The sequence below is a fragment of the Pseudophryne corroboree genome, chromosome 10 (genome assembly GCF_028390025.1).
Source record: "Pseudophryne corroboree isolate aPseCor3 chromosome 10, aPseCor3.hap2, whole genome shotgun sequence".
Classification (NCBI taxonomy): Eukaryota; Metazoa; Chordata; class Amphibia; order Anura; family Myobatrachidae; genus Pseudophryne; species Pseudophryne corroboree.
In genome coordinates, this window is record NC_086453.1 from 281,984,850 (window position 1) to 282,002,314 (window position 17,465).

At 42.3% G+C, this 17,465-nt stretch overlaps 1 protein-coding gene across 2 annotated transcripts in view; it reads right to left on the bottom strand.

The window, feature by feature from the left end:
- Positions 1–17,465, bottom strand: part of LOC134965534 (nicotinamide N-methyltransferase-like) — a 303,295-nt gene that overhangs the window by 137,093 nt on the left and 148,737 nt on the right. The window contains exon 1 of one of the 2 annotated variants that reach the window (XM_063941915.1): positions 15,823–15,937. The exons of the other annotated variant lie outside the window; for it this stretch is intronic. The gene's annotated coding sequence lies outside the window, so the exon portion shown is untranslated. Of the gene's footprint in view, positions 1–15,822; positions 15,938–17,465 lie in introns of those variants that run through there. 2 annotated transcript variants of the gene reach the window in all.

Consider the following 17,465-nt stretch of genomic DNA (forward strand, 5'->3'; position numbering starts at 1 on the left):
AGCATTTTTGCCTTGGTGTGTGCACCTTTTAAACAAAAAACGGAGACGTCGCAACTTAAATAAGAAAAGAAAATCGACACAAAGGGTTGGTGATATTTTTTAAGCATATCTTTCATACACGAGTCCGTTGAATGTGCAAAATCAGTGCTGGATCTTTTTTACATACCACCAATGCAAACTAGTGTGGAGAAAAGAAAAGCACTGAAGTGTAAAAGCTGCCATTACCACCATCACAAGTGCTCCACATCACAACGGATCCAAATATGGACTTATAACAATCAGTTTTGGAACACCTGCTTTGGAATTTTTCTCTGTGGGACATTCACATTACAGCACCGACTGGAGAGACCCAGCTTGAATACAAGTGATACAGCATGCTTGCTGTTATCTAAAGCCTCTGGAAGCCTCCGTCCTCACGGGTAACACCAGCTGTATTAATTTCTCTTCCCCAGGGAACTTTGTCCAGTGTTCTAGTCCGGGATCCATAGTGGACACTTACTAGCAGCACATTCAAATGCTTCACAGCTCTATATATGCCCTTAACTTCATGTGTATATGTGAATTTTAACCATAATTTTATTAATTGATGTTTAGCTAATAAATCCAAGTGTGTTTTTACAATCATCCATAGTTTTCGAATTATTTACTATTGGAGAAACAGCCAGCGTCGGCTTCAGTGCTTTTCTTTGTTAAAAATTCTTTTGGGACTGACAATCCCTTGCTGGCAGCTGTGACAGCGTGTCTGGAACTGCTCTTCTTTTCTTTTTTAGTGTGGAGAAAGTCTATACATTGAAGTTCAACCTTTAGCAGCATTATCTGAGACAGTGCCGCTTGAATTTTACATAGCGGCCAGCAGAGAATACTACTGTGATCTGAACAACACCCTGCTGTACGTTACGTGTAAGATCGTACGACCCGATAACAATCTGATTGCCCAAGGGACACGGGTGGCACTTATTAATTATCCCATAGCAACTTTATTTATTCAGGTGGACGTTTCTTTGGGCATCAGACTCATATCACAATCCAACAATCTGTACACCTATCAAGCCTACATTGAGACTATATTGAATTATAGCTCTGACTCTTTGACCACAGGCTTATTTTACAAAGATGTGGCTGGAGAACATAACACCAGGGCTCTTAATGGAGCAAATAAAGGTTTTATAAAATGGGCAAGAGCAACGGTGCAGAATCGCACTGTTGAACTACAGGGACTGCTACACTGTGACCTTTTTCATCAACATAAACTACAGATCTGTCCACAATTACCTTTCTGAAAAAAGTGTCATGGCCTGCCATTCATGGCACTAGATAATCTTTCTTGCCAAGACATACATGGCAGGCCATGTGTAAAGCGTCTGAAATATAGTGCAGTACCACTTTTCAGACAGCAGGTGGCATTTTCAGAAACTGTGTAAGCAGAAAGTCTGAGCGGAAGATTGTATCCTGTGATAATGCAGGTAGGCTGATAAAATTGCCTGCAGACTTTACCTACACATACTGTACAGTAAAAGGTCCTACTGTAACTGCTATCACCATCTGATACTAGCAATTGTTGAAAACTGTTTTCAGTTTTTGAAATCTAATTGGAAAATGGTGAAGTGTCAGTCCAGTTTTGCTATGTAAGAATCAAAAGACAGTGGTTTTTCACCTACAGTTATTGTGGTGCAGTGGTAAAGTCACTGCATATCATAGATGCTGCTTGGGGTTCAAATCCAAGTATCTGTGTGAATTTTTTTTTTAAATTCAATAATAGATTTATACAGTACAGTATGTATTACAGGTTGAGTATCCCATATCCAAATATTCCGAAATACGGAATATTCCGAAATACGGACTTTTTTGAGTGAGAGTGAGATGGTGAAACCTTTGTTTTTTGATGGCTCAATGTACACAAACTTTGTTTAATACACACAGTTATTAATAATATTGTATTAAATTACCTTCAGGCTGTGTGTATAAGGTGTATATGAAACATAAATTAATTGTGTGAATGTAGACACACTTTGTTTAATGCACAAAGTTATAAAAAATATTGGCTAAAATGACCTTCAGGCTGTGTGTATAAGGTGTATATGTAACATAAATGCATTCTGTGCTTAGATTTAGGTCCCATCACCATGATATCTCATTATTGTATGCAATTATTCCAAAATACGGAAAAATCCGATATCCAAAATACCTCTGGTCCCAAGCATTTTGGATATGGGATACTCAACCTGTAATAATATCATAATTTTCTTGTAAACCATTTATTTCATATACATATACCAATACTTGATCTGCACCCACTTTCATCTCCTTTTACAAGTTGACCCATTGCTTGACTCAACACATAGGGGAAACGAGGAATTAATTTGTTTTCTAGAACATCATGGTTTTTTTTAAAAGAAACATGAGACCCAGAGCCTGATCAACCAATAGGCTGATCAGTCTGTAGCCTGGAGGGCTAGGTTCTGGAGAGGTGCAGCACTGGCACATTAGACGCAACTACTGGAAGCCGCAGCGGCGGAAGGGGGGTGGGTCTCTGCAGATTCCATGCAGAATGCATGGAAGATGGCCCTTCAAAAATGGCAGCTGCCTTCTAGGAGACAGATGCTAGAGGTATTACTAGACCATTACCTCCTGGCACTGAGCATGTACTCTTATAGCAATGAGCATATGTAACCCGTGGCAATGAGCATATGTAACCCCTGGCAATGAGCACATAATCCCTGGCACTAGCACGTAGGTAAGAAAAATTCTAATTAATGTATGGGAGGGCGGCCACTTCTGTATTAGCCTAAGGCGGCTGGACCCCTTAATCAGGCCCTGATGGGACACTATCTTGTAGCATAAATAGTTACAGGTACAATTACCAAACAGTACCATTAAGTACTAATTATTACATGTTATACGTTACATGTGCTTTTGTAATATGTGTTGAGTTTGTACTTGTTTTTGAGAATATCCTTTTTTGGAGAAAAGTAATAAAAGTTAAATTTTATGCACAGTTTCGTCTAAAATCAACGGAAGGTAAGTACCCCACAAAGAAAGTACATTCTATCTCTCCTTTGCTTACAATTTGTTCTATATACTCTCCTGGGAGCACCTCCATAATCCAGTAAATAACATATCCCACTATTAGGGAACACATTCACCACATTTATTTGGAGTAACCTACCTACAGTATTCCTCTACTACTCACTTACGTTATTGTTACCAATGCTCCAGTCATTCCCCCTCTCCCATTCCTCCATTTATAATATCTCAGTTAAGATCGGCACCATCAGGGACAGTGGCACAGAGCTGTGGCAAGGAAAGGCTCACTTTCAGACCCTTGCCTAAAGGTAAAAAACACAACTCTGGTTCAGAATTGGTTTAATTATTGTATCTGGCAGGTCAAGACTCTGGCCTTCCAGAACAAGACACCCAAGAAGGGTCCTGAGGAACTTTTACTACACCAGTGGATCTCAAGCTGCGAGACACTTGAAGTGGTGCCTCAGGTTGGTGATCCAGAACCAAAATAAATTATTTATTGTCAAAGTGATAGGCAAAACCAGTGCTACTGGCTGCCAATTGTAAATTATTGGGCAATTAGAACCACAACTATGTCCACCACCACATAACTGAATCTAATAGGCCCTACACACTGGCCGATAATCGTCAAAGATATGAACGATCTCGTTCATTAATGAATGAGATACCGTTCATATCTGTAACCCTGATTTAGGGTTTAAACAACACTTATACTGAGGTAGTTATAATATGGTGACTAAAATGGAGTATAAGCATATATATTATTCATATAAAAGTTAATGGATGTTGTAATACTGTATGCATGTTTTGAGGTAAATAATACAGTTCACATATATGTAATTGTATGTACATTGATGTAAATGTAGTGGTGAATACAATGAAGGCTTATTTTATGGTTTCACAGTGTATCTAAAGGGTTAATGTCCTTGTGCTCCTAACTGTCAATCACCTAGTGGGGTGATTGCCAGTGGGCGGGGCATCACCTCAGAGTGGGTCATGTGACTACTAGAGAGGGGTGGAGAGGTGCTGTGAGTGTAGCTGAGGGAGAGACTGCATATCCCTTGGTGAGAGGACATAGTTTTTTGCTGCTCCGGCCGTCGCTCGCATTAGAGCTGAGCGGTATACATTGCGGCGGCCGGAGGGGGCTTAGTGTGTGTAGCCAGAACAGGGCTTCCTTACTGTAAAGGTGGTGACAGCAGCATTGAGACTCAGCACTGTTCATAGAACCCGGCATCAGCGCTAGCCAACTCACCCAGCAGTATTGGAAGGGCGCACCTATGACAGGGAGACAGAGAGGGTTCCTCCTATTACCGGCACAGACTCTGACAGCCACAACAAAGAAGCCAGGACCAGCAGCAGAGGCTCCATTCTGTATGGCTGTCAGTGTAAGGGAGGAGTCGGGGGAGCATCCTGCAGCAGCATCACTAGATCGTAGAAGTGTGAGTGCTTAATCCAGCCATTTATATTACCCCTACACTAAGCACAGCAAGCCATAGGTGACTATGGTACATAGTCAATTTCATATTGGGACTAAGGACTCCAGGGCTAGGCCGCAATAATGGCTATTAAGCAGGAGGATAGTAATGGGTCACAGTAGTCAGAGTGACCTATAATGACAGTTCCATGTATGGCTTAATCATAGTGCTAAGGAGAAGGTAGAAAGCACTGGGTATATATATGTAACAGGAGGAGTGGAGTGAAACTTGAACTGTTTAACGCTTCATAAATAGTTTTAAAGCTCCCCCATATATCAGCATCACATCAGTCAAAGGAGAGCCAGAGACATTGTTCCGCAGCGCTAAATAGAAAGTAACACCCTAAAGCTGCCACCTAATGTGTGTATTTATGCCCCTGAATTAGCAGAATTAGAGGCAAGGACATTAAAGGTAGCCATACTACAGTGACATTGGATGGATGTTAAAGCCTCTTAGCCACAAAGGATTAGACTATCATCCCGATTCAAGGACTAGCTTGTGGCACTTTAATACAACTGTGTTATATGTATATTCGTGAACCCGTAAGAAGGACTGACACGTAAGAGACTATTAGTTTTAAAGTTAAAGGATTTGAGCTCGCTGTGACTATGATAAGAGAAACCATCTCTTGCAGATATATTTAATATAGACTCATCCTAAGAGACAACAATAATTTGAGGCATACAGGAATCGAAAAGCTATATATGCTCTGAAATATAGAAAGCATCAGCTACTTCAAATGGACACAAGGACGCAGCATAACAAAGGTTTATCATACCAGCTTCTTAGGAGTTTAGTTTAATACTGGACAACTACGGTAACATTTTTACTGAGGAAAGGATACAGATTCCTTGGTAATCAACTGTTGATGTTACTATCTATGAGCTAAATAGATACTTTCTGTTATCTGCCAAGGAGGAACTATAAGTAACCTTATAGGAGAAAGTAATCGCTACCATAAGTAGACTGAGCCAAACATCTTTCTCTTTAACTGAAGGGAGAACTGATAGTTGATACTAAAACATAGTGTCAGACATTCTGTATTAACTGCTGTTATTTTTAGGAAGTTTATGGGCCCTTATAGTGCACTATCATATTAAGAGTACCCGGGTCACTCTAACACCTAAGGGTGTCTTGAAAAGAAAAAGGATTTGTTGTATTGCATGCAGGTACTGTGTATAGGCCTAATTGACCGGGGGTTAGCATGGATTAATGACTTAAAAGGGAATGTGTAATTGATGAAATGTTATTGTATACTTAATCCATTTGGTACTGGTCATTAAAGTGTTATACTTTCCATGTGTGTCTGGTCCGTCTGGAAGTTGATCTGAAGATCCAGGAAGAAAGAGACAGGTATATTAGATAATATATCTATGATATAAGGGAATCATCCCCTAAGGATAGAGATCAGGCTTACTCAAGCAAGCCTTAACGGTAGTTAAATACTACACATAGCTTGAGTGGAGGCACAGCTATTAGGTAACCATCCCTTAATAGAATACATAGACAGCTCTCGTTCAAGGTATTGAGGGTAGGGTTACATTTGGAGGCACTGCTGAGATAGAAGTTACACTCAGGCCCTGTTACACCACAGGTGTCAGCTGCCATTAATTATTATTGATAAAGTCCTCACATCCCTAAAAATAAAATACAAATATGGGAAAGAAGCAAAGGAACAGGGAGAAGGTTGGACATAAAGCCATTGCTGTATCAGTTGGGAGAGTTGAAGCCAATAGAGAATGTAAAAGTATGGACAAACAAGAGTACCATAAGGGACCAGGCTTAAAGGAAGAGGTGACATGCAAGTTTGTGGGAACTTTTGTGAATAACCTAGGTGTGAAAAATGAAAAAATATTTGATGTCCCTGTAGAGTTGGAGAAGAGAAAGAAAAAATCAAAGGACAAGAAAGTCAGACTTGATCCCCACATAAAGGATAGTGAGGGAGGTGTTAGTGACAACCTTGCTCATACTTTGGTCGCTAACATGGATTATGGAATGAAAGGAGATAAGAATGTTCTACCACTGAAAGAGAGAGTTCCAGGGGAAGTGAAGATAGATGTAGGTATACAGAGATTAGAAACTGTGCTAAAGCAAATAGCTGAGGATTATAAGAAACATGGACAATTAGTATTAGCTCTTCCAAAAGATCAACAGAAGGACCTGCTTTCCCTGTTTCCAACTTCCATTGAGGAGCCAACAAGAAGAGATAGCCCAGTGGATCTACAGACCCCGATAGAGGTGATAAGACATATAGCACTGGACAGGTCTAAACATATTTATCAGTTGTTGGAGGTTCTAGATGAAACCCGATGGAAGCTAAAAGAAGAACAGATGTTTAACACCAAAATTGATGAGAGGAACAAAGAGCTTGAAAGAGAACTTTGGTTTATACAGAGAGAGATGGAAACCATGGCATCTGATGAAAGACAAACCAGAGTGGATCAGGAGCAACAAAAGTTGATAATGTACCAGCAGCAGGAAGACAATATTCATTCTCTGGAATCAAAAATAACTGAGTTGTCTGAATTATTGGAAGTGGGTAAAGAAACTGAAAAGGAGGATCATATTTGTCTGAATGAAATGAAAGAAAGACTGTCTCAGCTAGAATCTGAGAATAAAATACTCAAGGATGCCAACTTCCTAAACAACTGTCCTGAAGACCGTATCCATGAATTTTCTATGCGACCGGATACTAAGGACATAGCATTACAGACTGAGGTAGTGGATGGTATATTGCTGAGACAATCTTCTATGAATAAAGTTGATAGTAAAGGGACACAGTATATGTCTCTTAAAATGACTGGCACAGTAATATGGTTCCATGTGAAGAAAGGCTATGGCTTCATTAAAAGGCATGACACCGGAGAAGACATATTTGTACATTGGACATCCATAACGAAGAATAACCCCCTAAAACTGTTGTACAGTGTAGGAGATGGAGAGAAAGTAGAATTTGAAGTGTTGGAAGGGGAAAAGGGTGTACATGCAGCAAATGTGACTGGCATTGGTGGAGTACCAGTGAAAGGGAGTCGATTTGCTCCAAACCGACGAGGATCATACAGTTATTGTTATCAACCACGAGAAAAAGCGGTTGATGAAGGAAGTGCATATTCAGAACAAAGGCAAGGGAGAGATCCAGCTCCATGTCATCCTTCTACAACCTTACATTACCGACCTCTCTCGAGATTCAATGGTAGAGTAAATCAGTCCCAGGATCAAGAAACGGAAAATTCAGATGCTAAAGACTTGATAACTTTAGAAGCTTCGTCAGAGAAAGAAACTAGTCTCAGTGACAATCGTAGTGAGGTACATGATAACTTTACCCTAGCACAATCTCTTAAATCTTCCATCCGAAGTCCAGTACTAAAAGAAGTCAATAAATCAGGTGTAGAAGAGCAAGGGAAACCAGCACGATCAGAGAACACTATCCCTGGGAGGCATGAAGGCTATGTAGTTCCATCCCTCCCTATTTGGCCAACAGTTAAAATGGTTGAGATGAGGTGGCTTGCTAATGGATGTGAATGAATATATACTATTTTAGCATAGTGAGTAAGGTAGATGGTGCATTGGCACCTAAAGATGTTAAACAGTGACAATGCACCAGGGGGAGAAATGTAACCCTGATTTAGGGTTTAAACAACACTTATACTGAGGTAGTTATAATATGGTGACTAAAATGGAGTATAAGCATATATATTATTCATATAAAAGTTAATGGATGTTGTAATACTGTATGCATGTTTTGAGGTAAATAATACAGTTCACATATATGTAATTGTATGTACATTGATGTAAATGTAGTGGTGAATACAATGAAGGCTTATTTTATGGTTTCACAGTGTATCTAAAGGGTTAATGTCCTTGTGCTCCTAACTGTCAATCACCTAGTGGGGTGATTGCCAGTGGGCGGGGCATCACCTCAGAGTGGGTCATGTGACTACTAGAGAGGGGTGGAGAGGTGCTGTGAGTGTAGCTGAGGGAGAGACTGCATATCCCTTGGTGAGAGGACATAGTTTTTTGCTGCTCCGGCCGTCGCTCGCATTAGAGCTGAGCGGTATACATTGCGGCGGCCGGAGGGGGCTTAGTGTGTGTAGCCAGAACAGGGCTTCCTTACTGTAAAGGTGGTGACAGCAGCATTGAGACTCAGCACTGTTCATAGAACCCGGCATCAGCGCTAGCCAACTCACCCAGCAGTATTGGAAGGGCGCACCTATGACAGGGAGACAGAGAGGGTTCCTCCTATTGCTATACATTTTTTAGGATTTTTCTCTTTTTGCATACACCAAGTGTATATATCCTCTTCTGTTAAATTCTCCATTCTTACTGAACTCATATCTCAGACAGAGAGGGTTCCTCCTATTACCGGCACAGACTCTGACAGCCACAACAAAGAAGCCAGGACCAGCAGCAGAGGCTCCATTCTGTATGGCTGTCAGTGTAAGGGAGGAGTCGGGGGAGCATCCTGCAGCAGCATCACTAGATCGTAGAAGTGTGAGTGCATAATCCAGCCATTTATATTACCCCTACACTAAGCACAGCAAGCCATAGGTGACTATGGTACATAGTCAATTTCATATTGGGACTAAGGACTCCAGGGCTAGGCCGCAATAATGGCTATTAAGCAGGAGGATAGTAATGGGTCACAGTAGTCAGAGTGACCTATAATGACAGTTCCATGTATGGCTTAATCATAGTGCTAAGGAGAAGGTAGAAAGCACTGGGTATATATATGTAACAGGAGGAGTGGAGTGAAACTTGAACTGTTTAACGCTTCATAAATAGTTTTAAAGCTCCCCCATATATCAGCATCACATCAGTCAAAGGAGAGCCAGAGACATTGTTCCGCAGCGCTAAATAGAAAGTAACACCCTAAAGCTGCCACCTAATGTGTGTATTTATGCCCCTGAATTAGCAGAATTAGAGGCAAGGACATTAAAGGTAGCCATACTACAGTGACATTGGATGGATGTTAAAGCCTCTTAGCCACAAAGGATTAGACTATCATCCCGATTCAAGGACTAGCTTGTGGCACTTTAATACAACTGTGTTATATGTATATTCGTGAACCCGTAAGAAGGACTGACACGTAAGAGACTATTAGTTTTAAAGTTAAAGGATTTGAGCTCGCTGTGACTATGATAAGAGAAACCATCTCTTGCAGATATATTTAATATAGACTCATCCTAAGAGACAACAATAATTTGAGGCATACAGGAATCGAAAAGCTATATATGCTCTGAAATATAGAAAGCATCAGCTACTTCAAATGGACACAAGGACGCAGCATAACAAAGGTTTATCATACCAGCTTCTTAGGAGTTTAGTTTAATACTGGACAACTACGGTAACATTTTTACTGAGGAAAGGATACAGATTCCTTGGTAATCAACTGTTGATGTTACTATCTATGAGCTAAATAGATACTTTCTGTTATCTGCCAAGGAGGAACTATAAGTAACCTTATAGGAGAAAGTAATCGCTACCATAAGTAGACTGAGCCAAACATCTTTCTCTTTAACTGAAGGGAGAACTGATAGTTGATACTAAAACATAGTGTCAGACATTCTGTATTAACTGCTGTTATTTTTAGGAAGTTTATGGGCCCTTATAGTGCACTATCATATTAAGAGTACCCGGGTCACTCTAACACCCAAGGGTGTCTTGAAAAGAAAAAGGATTTGTTGTATTGCATGCAGGTACTGTGTATAGGCCTAATTGACCGGGGGTTAGCATGGATTAATGACTTAAAAGGGAATGTGTAATTGATGAAATGTTATTGTATACTTAATCCATTTGGTACTGGTCATTAAAGTGTTATACTTTCCATGTGTGTCTGGTCCGTCTGGAAGTTGATCTGAAGATCCAGGAAGAAAGAGACAGGTATATTAGATAATATATCTATGATATAAGGGAATCATCCCCTAAGGATAGAGATCAGGCTTACTCAAGCAAGCCTTAACGGTAGTTAAATACTACACATAGCTTGAGTGGAGGCACAGCTATTAGGTAACCATCCCTTAATAGAATACATAGACAGCTCTCGTTCAAGGTATTGAGGGTAGGGTTACATATCTTTGAGTGTGGAGGCTCCAGCGATGAATGATGCGCGGCCCCGCGCTCGTTCATCGCTGGTGCACCGTCGGCTGTGCATGCAGGCCAATATGGACGATCTCGTCCATATTTGCCTGCACTTCTATGTAGCCGGGTGATGGGGGGAGTGAAGAAACTTCACTCCCCCCGTCACTGGCCCATCGCCGCCGGGTCGCCCGTCGGCCGTATCCGCCGTCGGGCAGCTCGGCGGCGGATCGTTAAATGTGTAGGGCCCTTGAGGATGACAATTATCACAATTTATGTAATCTAATATCATTTTTTCAATTTATCAATAAGAAACATTTGGACTAGGAGACCTTGAAAAAATGCTGATATTCTAGGGTGCCGTGATTCAATAAAGTTTGGAAACCATTGTGACACTAATTAAGACTTGCCAGTGTACTCTGGTGAGAACACTGGCGATCTAACTAGATTTATCATGCATGCATGATCTACATAGCCCAGCGATAGTGACACGCGGGGCTGCGCATCGCTATCGCTATGGTCCCTGTACACACAGCAATGTGTGCTCATTTTCAAGCCGATCTTGTCAAATGTAGTAAGATCTCTTAGAAAATGACATAAAATCGCTCCGTGTGTAGGCCCCATTACTCCAGCAGGGATTTGGAGAATGACAACTTGATACCTATGGGACCGGGCCCACATGCCTTGTGTATATTCATGTGCATGCAAGCAGTGCCGGATTAAGGTTTGTGGGGGCCCGGGTAAAGAGAGGGTTGTATAGTCAATTGTGCATACCTCCCAAAATTTCCCATTCTAGGTGGGACAAAATGCTCTCTACCTGGACTTCCTTCTTAATATATGATTTGTGTCACCTGTGTTAAACTGATTTTTAACAAAGGAATTTCAACACAGATGATTGCAATCATAAATTAAAAGGTAAGTCCAGGTAAAGAGTATTTTGTCCCTCCTAGAAAGGGTCATGTAGGGAGGAGTATATTACATTTAAACTAATAGTTTAATAATGTCTGGGTACTGTTTATAGCTCCACCTAATTGAGAGACAACAGTTTTCTTGTAGTGGAACAAAGACAACTTAAACAACCTTAAAATATACATAGAAAAATAAAATCTACTTGTCACATACAAGAATAGCAGCAGCCTCTGTACTACTTACACACTGGGACTGGAATCAGGAGAGCTGTGATAACACTGTGCTCTAACTGGTGGGCCCCCTGACAGAGGGGTGCCCGGGGTACAGTATCCACTGCATCCCCCCTTAATCTGGCTATGCATGCAAGTTATAGTCCATGTATTTTCTGCTAAACCATTAACATACATAAAATACACTGTGTGTGTATAATTTATAGGCATGTGACCTAAGCATTGTGTCTCAATAAAGAACACTACAAATACACCATTGTACACTCCTGCTAATATAAGACACATACACCTAGACCAGAGGTTCCCAAACTGTGTGCCGTAGCTCCCTGGGGTGCCTCGGGACACTTGCAGGGGTGCCCTGGGTTGGTGGTCCAGGACCAATTCAAATTATTAATGGTAAATATAATAGGCAAAACCATTGCTGGTGGCTGCCAGTCATAAACTATGTGGACAAACAGAAGCAAATCTTGTCCCTCACCACACAAATGATCATAAGGATGACATATAAACACCATCTACTTAATGTAATATTTCTTTCTAAATTTCTCAATAAGAAATTTTTGGCCTAGGGGTGCCGTGAAAAAAATGCTGATATTCTGGGGCGCCGTGATTCAAAAAAGTTTGGAAACCACTAACCTAGACATTAGGTGAGCGCAGGTATCACCACCCCTGAAACTACATAACACTACCATGAGCTTGGACAACTCATTATATACTGGCTGTTCCCAAATTAAGACACAACTACTCACAGCAGCAAATGGTCAACATACACATATGGTCAATACAAAGTTTTTGGATTTTTTTCATATTTTTTTAGTTTTTCCATCCTTGTCTATCCATGTCACAAATCATAACCTTTAGTATCCTTGTAGTGAGTGATGCATTTAATGCAGGTCTGAGCACCAGGCATTATGCAGCTCTGGGGGTCATTCCGAGTTGATGGCTCGCTAGCAGTTTTTAGCAGCCATGCAAACGCTATGCCGCCTCCCACTGGGAGTGTATTTTAGCTTAGCAGAAGTGCAAACGTTTTTATCGCAGAGCTCCTGCAAAATGTTTTTGTGTAGTTTCAGAGTAGCTCAAAACCTACTCAGCGCTTGTGATGACTTCAGACTATTCAGTTCCGGATGTGACGTCACACACCCGCCCAGCCACGCCTGAATTTTCCCTGGCACACCTGCGTTTTTCCGAACACTCCCTGGAAACGGTCAATTGCCACCCAGAAACGCCCACTTCGTGTCAATCACTCTGCGGCAACCAGTGCGACTGAAATGCATCGCTAGACTCTGTGCAAAACTGCATGGTTCGCTGTGCCCGTACGTCACGCGTGCGCATTGCGCTGCATACGCATGCGCAGAATTGCCATTTTTTAGCCTGATCGCTGCACTGCGAACAAATGCAGCTAGCAATCAACTCGGAATGACCCCTAAAGTGTGCTCTCTCCTCCCCCAACAGAATGACAACAATCACTCACAGTGTGCACAGCTCAAGCAATTCTCCTCCCTCACCCTTCCCGATCATAGCAGTGGCAGCTCTATGTGATAGCACAGTGCACACAAAATAACTAATATTTTTTAGACCAATGGGAAAGAATTATGCTGCGCTATATAAGAAACTGTAAATAAAGAATTATGGTGCTATATTTCTTAAACTGGAACTAGACTTCAACAGTGATTACTGTATGTGGCTGATAGGTACTGCATATCCCAAGTACACAGATGTTCAGATGTCGCTATCGCCCGACTATTAAGATCCTGCATGCAGGATAAATCTAGCCAGATCGCCTGTCAGGGCCAGTGTTCTCACCGTAAAACACTGGCCCTGACAGATCACTCAGCACACATCTGGGCCGGTGCAAGGTCTCTGTGCTCCCTAGGCAAAGCTATAGCCTAGCGCCCACTAACCTACAATCCCCACCACCACCACCACCTCTTTGATGGGAGGTGCAAGTAACCACTATGAGGGCTGGGGTGAATTGCCTCATTATACATATACACTCAAGGACATTTAAAGTGAAAAAGTATATTGTAAACAAAGTCACAAAATTACCCATCGACACTGCTGGGTGCAGACATGTAGTCAGGTGCTGCTTGCTGCTAGAGAGCCTGGATCCAGGGGCCTGGGGGAGCTGCATCAGGGCTATGAGGAGGGGCTATGGGTGTGCCCCTCAGGAGCCATACTTACATTCGCCTCCTATATTCCTTCACTTGACTTGATGTTACACATGTCGGTACGGAGGAAGCACTGAGACACTGCGGGGTAAATTTACTAAGATGGGAGTTCTATTTAAAATGGGATGTTGCCCATAGCAACCAATTAGATTCTTCTTCTCATTTATCTAGCACCTTCTAGAAGATAATACCTGGAATCTGATTGGTTGCTATGGGCAACATCCCATCTTAACTAGAACTCACATCTTAGTAAATGTACCCCTTTGTTGGGACAGCCTGATAGCAGCGACTGCACCTGATTAGATTTGCAGCAGCAGCAGCCAGCACAGTGTAAAAGGAGGAGGCCGCATACAGAGATATCCTTCAGTTTTTTGCTAGATGAATTCAGTGGCGCCCTCCAGGGGCCTGCACCCCTATGCAGCCTCCTAAAGCTGCCTAATGGTAGAGCCAGCCCTGGACACATCGCTGTGCAGAACTGTGTGCTGAGCGATCTTGCTGTGCAATTAGAGCGATCTAGCATTGCTCAGATCGCTCAGCACAGTCACCCCATGTGTAGGCCCCTTTATACAGTAGAAGCTGTGATGCCCGCTCCCTACTCTCCTCTAAAGCGTGGCACATGCTCCCCTCACAGCCAAGAGATAATTTCCTGAGCATTGTACATTATTTGACCAGTAATGAAGGAAGCTGAATCAATTATAGTTCTCCAGCAGGGTACACTGTGTTCCACAGGGAATACATCAGAGTGTAGAGTGGGATCTTGGACTAGAGGCACCATCAGGCAAAGCTTTGACTGTCCCAGGATGCATTGGGGCCTCCTCTATAACCCCCGCCTCCAGGCACTGAGAGCTCATTTTCGAGTGGTGCCTGCAGGCAGCAGGTCACCTAACAGGTGGGCTGCACTGGGCAGCCCTGAAAAAGCTAAGAAGACTTCAAGGGACGCAGCACTGTTATGTCATGATGACATTCAGTCCTGCGTCTCCGTCACCTCCCAAGCAGCATCGCATACTGCCATGGCTCAGATCCCCGGTACTTGCAGCGGAGACGCTTCGGCTTAGGCACACGGTCGCAGATGCTCTGCTGGTTCGCGTGACTGCTGTGAAGGGAGGAGGTAAGAGGGTCTCCCAGGTGGGACCCGCCACTAAATCGCGTACCTGTAACAGTCTAGGGAGATGGACTGCGACGCTGTTGTAGACACTGTTACCGAGCAGGGACCCCACTATATCTGCCAGGGCATAGGAGTTCAGCTTGGGTGTACTAATGCACCCATTGATAAGGCTCCATAGTACCGGCGGTGGGGCCCAGCATGGGGGAGTCAGCGCTTGACCTGTAGCCCCTTCCCCAGCCCAGGGTGCCATCTCCTCACAGAGTTCCCATCCTGGCGCTGTCTCACACTCTCCCTCAGTTCCTGACAGAGACACTGCGTGCCATCTTCTGAACATAGCTGCGACGGGTCTCTGGTATTGCAGGACAAAGCCGCCTGTCTACAATGCTGAGACTTTACAGACCCTTAAGTATTCTACGTGTTAAGTAAGAGTGTACCTATTACAGAATATATTGTACGAGTGTTCTGATATATACCTCCGGTCTAGGACTGCGCTGTTTTTATATATATATATATATATATATATATATATATAGATGTATATATATATATATATATAGATGTATATATAGAAGACGATAGCCTGGCACTCCTATATGGGTACTGAAGTAAATTTCTGTGGTGCCCTCAATAGGTCCATCGGCGTGGTCCAAATGAGAGAAATACAGGAGATCAGCGGCACTCAAACAGACTTAATGAATCTTTAAAACTGGTACTTTATTCGTCCAACGGCGTTTCAGGGACTAGCCCCGTCGTCAGGGACAAGCATTCACGCAGTGTGAATAAACATACAGACATATATAGGCCTCTAAACAAGTCATTACATTGATTATTGCACTCACCTGATCAGTGCCGCTCTCCCCGCCAGGACCGGATCCCGAACAGCCGAACATCACAGGAACTGACGCCAGAGGGCTGCGCTGACCGGGCCGTGCACAGGAAGCTGCAACATAGTTGCTAGAAGACGCTAAACAATAACAAAACAGAAATTTCAAGTACAATCCACCATTAAATACATCAATAACTTCCACCAACAAAATCTAGTGAAACCTTATATCGCTGAGGATTGTTATAACAATAATAGAAATACCAAAAAAAACGAAGTACTTGTTATACTAACGTTCTCTTACTGAGCATAATAAAAGGTCCCGGAAACATGTATAGTAGCAACTTAATAAACATGAGTCTAGCCTATTATATTAAAGATAACATTGCAGACCCAAATTCTCATTGAGTCCTCCTGGTGATAGTGTGTTCAAAATAAAAATCCACCTACTCTCCCGTTGTAGGAGAGTCCTGTTCCTGTTACCGCCTCTGGGTGACAATGGAACGTGATCGATAATAATAGCCCTCATACTCGCTATACTGTGTCTCACTTTTACACAGTGTCGGCCCACTGATTGATCACTGCTGCCTTTTCCAATGCTAGCTTAATGGCACTATGGTGTAAGGCCATCCATTCCCGGAACTGTCTCTGGGTCTTGCCAATATAGGCAAGACCACAGGGACATTTCAACATGTAAATAACATGTGTAGTTGTACAGGTTACTCGATGTAAGATCTTAAAGACTTTACCTGTATGTGGATGGCTGAAGGTCGCGCCCGTTATCAATGTATTGCACGTGGCACATCCCAAGCATCAGAGGCATCCAATCTTAGGTCTTAAAAAGTGCAATTGTTGCTTCTTCATTAACTGGGAGACGTCCAATTTGACTACTTTATCAGATATATTCTTACCCCTAGTGTAACTGGGCAATAAACGGGTGTTTAAAGTGCAGGTAATTCACTATCCGTACTGACTATCGGCCATAAAGCCTTAGCTCGTTTGGTTGAAGAATCAGTGGCCATTGTATATTTGTTAACCCAAGGAATTCTGAGGGTTGCTCCCTCAGTTGTCAAATGGTTAGCGTGTGTAGGGCCATAAAGTAAAGATTCTCTAGATTTATTCATAACTGTGGCCTTAGATGACAATAATTCTTTTATGGTGTATCCCCTATTGACAAATTTAGATAGCATGTTCTCAAAGGCTGATTCTGCTTCCCTCACGTCTGATGTAATGCGGCGTGCTCGCAGAAATTGTGAGTAGGGGAGCCCCTTCCTTAAAGATAAAGGATGGAAACTATCATGAGTAAGAAGGGAATTTCTGTCGGTAGGTTTAGTATATAGCGATGTATTTAAAGTGCCATCAACACAGGTTATCAATACATCCAAAAAGTGTATCTGATGTGAATCAATCTGATGCGTAAACTTAACTACACTATCCGATGTGTTATGCGTCTCCAATAGTGTGTACAAAGTGTCACGAGGGCATTGCCATAATAATAAAAGGTCATCTATACAGCGTCTATAAAATATCAATGATGATTGAATTGATACATCTAAGAACAAGGACCTCTCGATGTGATACATGAAGGCGTTTGCATACACCGGGGCCACAGGTGACCCCATCGCACACCCAGCCTTCTGTAAAAACATATGACCATTA